Source organism: Psammomys obesus, unplaced genomic scaffold (genome assembly GCF_907164565.1).
Source record: "Psammomys obesus unplaced genomic scaffold, mPsaObe1.curated_primary_1811, whole genome shotgun sequence".
NCBI classification, from domain to species: Eukaryota; Metazoa; Chordata; class Mammalia; order Rodentia; family Muridae; genus Psammomys; species Psammomys obesus.
In genome coordinates this window covers 27,409,180-27,419,942 of record NW_026596057.1, presented here as the reverse complement: position 1 = coordinate 27,419,942, position 10,763 = coordinate 27,409,180, and positions in this window count along the sequence as shown.

The window sequence follows — 10,763 nt, the reverse complement described above, 5'->3', positions numbered from 1 at the left end:
GGGCTGTTTCCAGCTTCTGGCTATTATAAATAAGGCTGCTACAAACATGGTTGAGCAAATGTTCTTATTGTGTACTTGAGCCTCTTTTGGATATATGCTTAGGAGTGGTATGGCTGGATCTTGAGGAAGCGCTATTCCTAGTTGTCTGAGAAAGCACCAGATTGCTTTCCAGAGTGGTTGTACAAGTTTACAATCCCAAAAGCAGTGGAGGAGTGTTCCCCTTTCTCCACAATCTCTCCAGCATGTGTTGTTTTTTGAGTTTTTGATCTTAGCCATTCTGGTGGGTGTAAGGTGAAATCTTAGGGTCATTTTGATTTGCTTTTCCCTGATGGCTAAAGAGGTTGAACATTTCTTTAAATGTGTCTCTGCCATTTGATATTCTTCTATTGAGAATTCTCTGTTTAGCTCTGTACTCCATTTTTTAATTGGATTACTTGATTTTTTCTGTCTAACTTCTTTAGTTCTTTATATATACTGGATATGAGTCCTCTGTCAGATAGAGGGTTGGTGAAGATCCTTTCCCAATCTGTAGGCTGTCATTTTGTTCTAATGACAGAGTCCTTTGCTTTACAGATGCTTTTCAGTTTCAAGAGGTCATTTATTGATTGTTGCTGTTAGAGCCTATGCTGTTGGTGTTCTGTTCGGGAAATTATCTCCTGTGCCAATGAGTTCAAGGCTCTTTCCCACTTTTTCTTCTAAGCAGTTTAGTGTATCTGGTTTTACATTGAGGTCTTTGATCCACTTGGACTTTACTTTTGTGCAGGGTGATAAGTATGGATCTATTTGCATTTTTCTACATGTAGACATCCAGTTAGACCAGCACGATTTGTTGAACATGCTGTCTTTTTTCCATTGAATGGTTTTGGCATCTTTATCAAAAATCAGGTGTCCATTAGTGTGTGGATTTATGTCAGGGTCTTCTATTCGATTCCATTGATCCACCAGTCTATTTCTATGCCAGTACCATGCAATTTTTAGTATTGTTGCTCTATAGTACAGCTTGAGATCAAGGATGGAGATACCTCCTGAAGATCTTTTATGGTAGAGAATTGCTTTAGCATTTCTGGGTTTCTTGTTACTCCATATGAAGTTGAGAATTTTTCTTTCCAGGTCTGTAAAGAATTGTGTTAGTAATTTGATGGGAGTTGCATTGAATCTGTAGATTGCTTTTGGTAAGATGGCCATTTTTACCATTTTAGTCCTGCCCAGCCATGAGCAAGGGAAATCTTTCCATCTTCTGATATCTTCTTCTAATTTGTTCTTCTGAGACTGGAATTTTTTTTTCATACAAGTTTTTGACTTGTAGGTTAGGTTCACACCAAGGAACTTTATGTCTTTTGTCGCTATTTTGAAGTGTGTTGTTTCCCAAATTTCTTTCTCGGCCCTTTTGTCTTTTGTATACATAAGGGCTACTGATTTTTTTTTTTTTAGTTAATTTTGTATCCGGCCACTTTGCTGAAGGTGTTAATGAGCTGTAGGAGTTCCCTGGTACAATTTTTGGGGTCACTTAGGTATACTATCATATCATCTGCAAATAGTGATACTTTGACTTCTTCCTTTCCTTTGTATCCCTTGATCTCCTTCATCTGTCTCAGTGCTCTAGCAAGGACTTCAAGAAAAATGATGAGGAGATATGGAGAGAGTGGGCAGCCTTGCCTTGTCCCTGATTTCAGTGGGAATGGTTTAAGTATCTCTCCATTGAGTTTGATATTGGCTATAGGATTGCTGTATATTGCCTTTACTATGTTCAGGTATGTGCCATATATCCCTGATCTCTCCAAGACTTTAAATACAAATGTATGTTGGATTTTTGTCAAATGCCTTTTCTGCATCTAAAGAGATGATCATGTGGTTTTTCTCCTTCAGTTTCTTTATGTGGTGGATCACATTGATGGATTTCCATATATTGAACCACCTCTGCATGCCTGGGATGAAGCCTCTTGGTCGTAGTGGATGATATCTTTGATGTGTTTTTGGATTCGGTTTACAAGTATTTTATTGATTATTTTTGCATCGATGTTCATTAGGGACATTTGCCTGAAATTTTCTTTCTTTGTTGGGTCTTTGTGAGGTTTATGTACCAAGCTGAATGTGGCTTCATAGAATGAGTTTGGTAGTGTTCGTTCTGTTTCTATTTTGTGCAATTGTTTGAAAAGTATTGGTGTTAGCTCTTCTTTGAAGGTCTGGTAGAATTCTGCGCTGAAACCATCTGGCCCTGGGCTTTTTTTTGCATAGTAGACCTTTGATGACAGCTTCTATTTCCTTAGGGGACATGGGACTATTTAATTGGTTTATCTGGTCTTGATTCAGCTTTGCATGTAGAATCCATCAAGAAAATTGTTTATTTTATTTAGATTTCCAAATTTTGTGGCATATAGACTTTGGAAGTATGACCTAATTATTGTTTGAATTTCTTAAGTGTCTGTGGTTATGTCCCCCTTTTTGTTTCTGATTTTGTTGATTTGGATAGTTTCTCTCTGCCTTTTAGTTAGTTTGGCTAAGGGTTTGTCTTTCTTGTTGATTTTCTCAAAGAACCAGTTCTTGTTTTCATTGATTCTTTGAATTGTTTTATTTGTTTCTAATTGATGGATTTCAGCCCTGAGTTTGATTATTTCCAGCCGTCTACTCCTCTTTTGTGTATCTGATTCTTTTTTTTTTCCCCTGGAGCTTTTAAGTGAGCCATTAAGTTGCTTGCATGAGATATTTCAAATTTCTTCTTTTGAAGGCACTTTAGAAAAACATTGCTTATAAAATCATGAAATTGCTTATAAAATCATGATTTTAGATCATTTAAAATTTCTTGCAAGGAGGGGATCAAGGATGGGGATTAGGAGTAGGGAGAGCAAGGGAGAGGACCTAGTAAGAGAATGGAAATTAGTGGTGGGAGGCATCTTTGAGAAGGGAGGTGCCAGAAACCTGGGAGAGGTGAAGCACCAGGGAGTCTGTGGGGTTCACCCTAGCTAAGACTCCTCCTAGCAATGGAGGATATGGAGACTGAAGTGGCCAGCCTCTACACTCAGGCAGAACTTCCTGGGGAGGGATAAAGTCACCAACCCGCCCACAAAACATTTGACCCAAAATTTGTCCTGCCTACAAGATGTGCAGAGATGAAGATGGAACTAAGATTGAGAAAATGGCCAACCAGAGACTGACCCTATTTGAGACCATTCTGTGGGAGAGAAGCAATCCCTGACACTATTAATGTTACTCTGCTGTTCTTGTAGACTGGAGCCTGGGATAACTCCTCTGAGAGGCTTCACCCAGAAGCTGATGGAAACAAATTCAGAGACCTACTACACATTAGCTAGAGCTATGGGAATTTTATGGAAGAGATGTGGGAACAATTGAGAGAGCTGGAAGGGTCAAGGACTCCACAAAAAGACCAATAGAGTCAACTAACTTGAGACTAACAGAGACTGAACAACCAACCAAAGAGCATACATGAACTGGTCCTAGGCCCTTGCACATATGTAGCAGATATCATAGGGGTCCATCAGTGACATTGGGGTCCCTATCTGAATCTTATGCCTGCCTTGGGATTCTGTTCATCAAACTGGCTGCCTTATCTGGCAGCAGTGGAAGAAGACATGCCTAGTCCTGCAAAGACCTAATGTTCTAGGGTAAGTTGGTATCAATAACCTCAGCCTTCTCTGAGGTGCAGGAGGGGGAGAATGTGGGAAAAGTGTCTCTGAGGAAGGGACTGGGAGAGGGGGGCTGTGATCAGGATGCAAATGAATAAATAAATGGAGGATTTTTTTTTTTTTTTGCATTTAGTATTGTTGACTACAAACTTAACTCTCAAAATCATAAAACAAGGTTTTCTGCTGTGTGCTCTGCATACTGTAAAGGGATATTTCTGTGATGGGGCAATGCCTACACTTATCTGTAATATCAGTGTTTTTTTAGACTGCAGTTAGGGATTATGCTGGTTTGGTGGAATGGTGGTAGCAGGTTCTTCTCTGTGATCTATGACCTCATCAATAATGGGTTGTTGGTTTATTTTGTAGCACCAGGCATGATTTCCTTTCTGTTTAACAGGCCTCAAGTTCAATCAGAAAATTGTGGTTACCACCTAGATATGGATATCAGTATTGCACTTTTAGCACTATTGTGCAGGGCTAGACATTTTTGTGGTTCATAGGTATTATGGCTGGGTAGAAGTGTTTCTTGCTTTAACCGTTTGGCAGACTGGATACCAAATTCTAATATTAAAAGAAAAAAATTAAAAAAAAAAACTCTTCAGATGAAAATATCATCCTGATTGAGGCATTCCAGAAACAGAAAGACACACACAGTATATACTCCCTTATAAGTGGCTACTAGACCTATAAGATAAGATAAACATATGAAAATCGGTACACCTGAAGAAGATAAAAAAGAAGGAGGAACTGGGGTAAGATGATCAATCCTCACTTAATAAGACAAATGGGATGAACATTGGAACTAGGAGAAAAGAAACAGGAAAGGAGCCTACCACAGAGGGCCTCTGAAAGTCTCTACATAGCAGTGTATCAAAGCAGATGCTGAGACACATAACCAAACTTTGGGCAGAGTGCAGGGAACTGTATGAAAGAAAAGGGAGTTAGTAAGACATGGAGAGGACAGGATCTCCACATGGAGCAAATATATCTGGGCACAGGGGTTTTTTCTTGGACTGATTATCCAAACAAGGACAATATAAGGATATAACTTATAACCCCTGCTCAGATGTAGCCCATGGCAGCTCAGCATCCAAGTGGGTACCCTAGTAAGGGGAAAAAGAACTGTCTCTGGCTTGAACTCAGTGGCTGGCTCTTTGACCTCCCCACCCATCCTAGGGAGGATCAGCCTTGCTAAGCCACTGAGGAGGACATTTCAGCCAGTCCTGATGAGACCTGATAAGCTAGGGTCAGCTGGAAGTGGAGGACGACTTCCCCTATCAGTGGACTTAGAGAGGGGCAGGGAGGAGATGAGGGAGGGAAAATAGGATTGGTAGGGAATGAGGGAGGGGTCTACAGCTGCGATACAAAGTAAATAAACTGTAATTAATATAAAAATAAAAATTTAATTAAAAATATGAAAAAGAGATGTAAAAAAAAAAAAAGAAAGAAAGAAAATTTCAGGCAAGATCCAGCTTCAATCTTCTGAGTCCTGTGGCTGAATTTACATGGTATATTCAGCAATAAGGCCATACTTTCAATCTCTGAGTGGCAATTAAAAACAACAGCAATATTGTTTGGGTGATCCTTTAGACTATCCTTACCAACAGCTCACAAACAGGTTTCTCATACCTGATACTGTTGTTTGTGTTAATTGATCTAGAATGTTAGGAGAAGCATTGTCAGCCCAAGTGGCCAAAACTTTCTTAATATACATACACATAAATATTATATGTAATTTTAGGTAATATAAAATAAAGTTTTCTTAAAGATTTATAAAATATATTTTTATTCTACCTTCCTCCTCTTTCCATATTTATCTCCCATTCCAGTTTACATTCCCACCAGCAGTGGAGGAGGGTTCCCCTTTCTCCACAACCTCTCCAGCATGTGTTGTCACTTGAGTTTTTCATTTTGGCCATTCTGATGGGTGTAAGGTGATATCTCAGGGTCTTTTTGATTTGCATTTCCCTGATGGCTAATGAGGTTGAGCATTTCTTTAAGTGTTTCTCTGCCATTCGATATTCCTCTGTCGAGAATTCTCTGTTTAGGTCTGCTCCCCATTTTTTAATTGGATTACTTGGTTTGCTGCTTTTCAGCTTCTTTAGTTCTTTGTATATACTCGATATTAGTCCTCTGTCAGATAAAGGGTTAGTGAAGATTCTTTCCCAATCTGTAGGCAGGCGTTTTGTTTTGATGACAGTGTCCTTTGCTTTACAGAAGCTGTTCAGTTTCATGAGGTCCCATTTATTGATTGTTGCTCTTAGAGCCTGTGCTGTTGGTGTTCTGTTCAGGAAGTTGTCTCCTGTTCCCCACTTTTTCTTCTAACAGATTTAAAGTATCTGGTTTTATGTTGAGGTCTTTGATCCACTTGGAATAGTTTTGTGCAGGGTGATACATATAGATCTATTTTCATTTTTCTGCATGTGGACATCCAGTTGGACCAGCACCATTTGTTGAAGATGCTGTCTTTTTTCCATTGAATGGTTTTGGCTTCTTTGTCAAATATCGAGTATTCATAGGTGTGTGGGTTTATTTCTGGACCTTCTATGCGGTTCCATTGATCCTCCTTTCTGTTTTTATGCCAATACCATGCAGATTTTATTACTATTGCTTTGTAGTACAACTTGAGATCGGGGATGGAGATACCTCCAGATGATCTGTTGTTGTACAGGATTGTTTTGGAGATTCTTGGTTTTTTGTTTCTCCATATGAAGCTGAGAATCTTTTTTTCAAGGTCTGTAAAGAACTGAGTTGGTATTTTGATGGGAATTGCATTGAATCTGTAGATTGCTTTTGGCAGGATGGCCATTTTCACAATGTTAATCCTACCAATCCATGAGCATGGGAGATTTTTCCATCTTCTGAGATCTTCAATTTCTTTCTTCAGAGACTTGAAGTTTTTGTCAAACAGGTCTTTCACTTGCTTGGTTAGTGTCACCCCAAGGTACTTTATGTGGTTAGTGGCTATAGTGAAGGGTGTTGTTTCCCTAATTTCTCGGCCCTTTTGTCTTTGGTATACAGGAGGGCTTCTGATTTTTTTGAGTTGATTTTGTATCCTGCCACTTTGCTGAAGGTGTTTATCAGCGGGAGGAGTTCTCTGGTTGAATTTTTGGGGTCGCTCATATATACTATCATATCATCTGCGAAAAGTGACACTTTGACCTCTTCCTTTCCGATTTGTATCCCCTTGATCTCCTTTAGTTGTCTTATTGCTCTGGCTAGGACTGCAAGTACTATGTTGAAGAGGTAGGGAGAGAGTGGGCAGCCTTGTCTTGTCCCTGATTTCAGTGGGATTGATTTAAGTTTCTCTCCATTGAGTTTGATGTTGGCTATAGGCTTGCTGTATATTGCTTTTACTATTTTTAGATATGTGCCTTATATTCCTGATCTCTCCAAGACTTTAAACATGAATGGGTGTTGGACTTTGTCAAATGCTTTTTCAGCATCTAAGGAGATGATCATGTGTTTTTTCTCCTTCATTTGTTTATGTGGTGGATTACATTGATGGATTTCCGTATGTTGAACCATCCTTGCATGCCTGGGATGAAGCCTACTTGGTCGTGGTGGATGATATCTTTGATGTGTTCTTGGATTCGGTTTGCAAGTATTTTATTGAGTATTTTTGCATCAATGTTCATAAGAGAGATAGGTCTGAAGTTCTCTTTTTTTGTTGGGTCTTCGTGTGGTTTAGGTATCAGGGTGACTGATGCTTCATAGATTGAGTTTGGTAATGTACCTTCTGTTTCTATTTTGTGGAATAGTTTGAGGAGAATTGGTGTGAGCACTTCTTTGAAGGTCTGGTAGAATTCCGCACTGAAACCATCTGGCCCAGGGCTTTTTTTGGAGGGGAGACTGTGAATGACTGCTTCAATCTCCTTGGGGGATATAGGGCTGTTCGGTCTTTCTACCTGATCTTGACTTAATGTTGGAAGATGGAATCTATCAAGAAAATTGTCCATTTCATTTAGATTTTCAAATTTTGTAGCATATAGGCTTTTGTAGTATGACCTAATGATTGTTTGAATTTCCTCTGTGTCTGTAGTTATGTCACCCTTTTCATCTCTGATTTTGTTGATTTGGAGAGATTCTCTGTGCTTTTTAGTTAGTTTGGCTAAGGGTTTGTCTATCTTGTTGATTTTCTCAAAGAACCAGCTTTTTGTTTCATTGATTCTTTGAATAGTTTTATTTGTTTCTAATTGATTGATTTCAGCCCTGAGTTTGATTATTTCCAGCCTTCTGCTCCTCTTGGGTGTATCTTCTTCTTTTTTTCTAGGGTTTTCAGTTGGGCCATTAAGTTGTTTGTATGTGCTGTTACGAATTTCTTCTTGCAGGCACTTAGTGCTATAAATTTTCCCCTGAGTACTGCTTTCAGTGTGTCCCATAAATTTGAGTATGTTGTGCTTTCATTTTCATTGAATTCTAGGAAGTCTTTAATTTTTTTCTTTATTTCTTCCTTAACCCAGCTGTCGTTGAGTAACAGGTTGTTCAGTTTCCATGTACCTGTAGACAGTTTGTTATTTCTGTTGTTGTTGAGGTCCAGCTTAAGTCCATGGTGGTCAGATAGAATACAAGGGATTATTTCAATCTTTTTGTATCTGTTGAGGCTTGCTTTATGACCAACTATATGGTCTATTTTGGAGAACGTTCCATGTGGTGTTGAAAAGAAGGTATACTCTTTTGAATTTGGATGAAAAGATCTGTAGACGTCTATTAGATCCATTTGATTTAGGGTCTCTGTAAGTGTTTTTATTTCCCTATTTGTTTTCTGTTTAGTTGATCTGTCCCTTGGTGAGAGTGGAGTGTTGAAGTCTCCCACTATTAGGGTTTTAGGATCAATGTGTGATTTAAGCTTTAATATTGTTTCATTTACGAATGTAGGTGCTCTTGTATTTGGGGCATAGATATTCAAAACTGTGATGTCCTCTTGGTGGATTTTTCCTTTGATGAGAATATAGTGGCTGTCCTTATCTTTTTTGATTAACTTGGGTTGAAAGTCTATTTTATTAGATATTAGGATGGCTACTCCAGCTTGTTTTCTGGAATCATTTGCTTGAAAGACAATTTTCCAGCCCTTTACTCTGAGGTAGTGTTTATCTTTGTTGCATAGGTGTGTTTCTTGGATGCAACAGAAAGTTGGATCCTCTTTCCGCAACCATTCTGTTAGTCTGTGTCTTTTAATTGGGGAGTTGAGTCCGTTGATGTTGATAGAAACTAGTGACCAACAATTGTTACTTATTTTAGATGTGGTGTTGGTGGTGTCACTGAGTTTCATTGCTTGTCTTCTTTTGGTTTTTTTGTTATGTAGTTATCTATTTCCTCTGTTTCCTTTGATGTAGTTGTTTTCTTTGGTTTGGAGTTTCCCTTCTAGTAACTTCTGTAGAGCTGGGTTACTATGTAGATATTGTTTAAATTTGGTTTTGTCTTGGAATATCTTGAATTCTCCGTCTATGTTGATTGAAAGTTTTGCTGGGTATAGTAGTCTGGGTTGGAATCTGTGGTCCCTTAAGGACTGTATGATTTCTGACCAGGCCCTTCTGGCTTTCATAGTTTCTGTTGAGAAATCTGGTGTGATTCTGATAGGTCTACCTTCATATGTTATTTGGCCTTTTTCCCTTGCTGCTTTTAGAATTTTTTCTTTGTTTTGTAGGTTCAGTGTTTTGACTATGATGTGACGTGAAGAATTTCTTTTCTGGTCTAGTCTACTTGGTATTCTGTAGGCCTCTTGTATGTTTATGGCCATCTCCTTCTTTAAGTTGGGAAAGTTTTCTTCTATAATTTTCTTGAAAATATTTTCCGGACCTTTGAGCCTGATGTCTTCTTTTTCTTCTACTCCTATTATTCTTAGGTTTTGTCTTTTCATGGTGTCCTTGATTTCTTGGATGTTTTGTGTTTGGAACTTTTCTGATTTTATTTTTTCTTTGAGAGACGTGTCAATTTCCGCAAGTGTATCTTCGGCTCCTGAGATTCTTTCTTCCATTTCTTGTATTCTGTTGGTGATACTTACCTTTGTAGTGCCTGATCTTTTCTCTATGTTCTCCAGCTCCTGGTTTTTCTCTATTTGTGTTTTCTTTATTGATTCTAATTCTGTTTTCATGTCTTGCACCATTTCCTTCATCTGTTTGAATGTGGACTCCTGCTTTTCAATGATAGCTTCTATTTTTTTGTCTGTTTCCTCTCTATGTATCACTAATTGTGCCTCTACTTCTTTGGGTATAATTGCCTATATTTCTATGAGAGCTTTGTTTATTTCTTCTTTATTTGCCTTCGTTTGTGTGGACATTTCTTTGAGAGCTTTGTGCATTTCTTCTCTGTTTGCCTCAATTTTCATGGTTATTTCTCTGAGAGCACGATTTGTTTCCTCTTGGTTAGTCTCGATTTCTTTGGTTATTTTTCTGAGGGCTTTGTTCATTTCATCTCTATGGGCCTCTAGTAGCTGGAGAAACATAGTTTTGAGGTCGTTTTCTTGTATATCTAGTGAATTGAAGTGTCCATTTTTTTTGTGGGGTTGCTGATGAGGTCATTATGTCCTGATTTTTGTTGGGAGTGTTCTTACGTCTGCCTCTAGCCACCTGGTTATTTATAATCCTCACTGGTTGTTCCTCGAGATTGTAGCTTGGGCTATGATCCTCTCTTTCTGTTTTCTGGACTGTTTTTTCAGGAAGATGAGAGAGGTTCACTGCTTTGGGAGTGTGCACTTTGTTTTTAGTTTTGCCTAAGTAAAGAATGTGATGCTGGCGCTATTCGCGTGCGCTTTTAGCGGGCGCAGTGTGCATGTGCGGATTCTCTGACTATTGCAGTGGCCTGCAAGCCACTATTACATAGTTCTGACTGAGATCCAGGGATTGTTTGCCTGGCTTACCTTGGTGGACTCACAAGGCAGAGGCTTCACTGTTGGGGTCGCTATCCCAAGAATCCCTCTGATGCCCACACTAGGAGTGTGGGTGCCAGGGATCTCGTCTGGTTGCTTCTGTGGAGAGGCCCTGGGTCTGGGGAAATCTCTCCCTAGAAGGCTCACTCACTCTCTTGCAGGACCAGTTGGAATGCACAGAGGTTCCCCTTGCTCACTACTCTATGTTTTGGTACTGCTGCGGAAGTGCACGGGTAGGCTATCAGTCAGCTCTG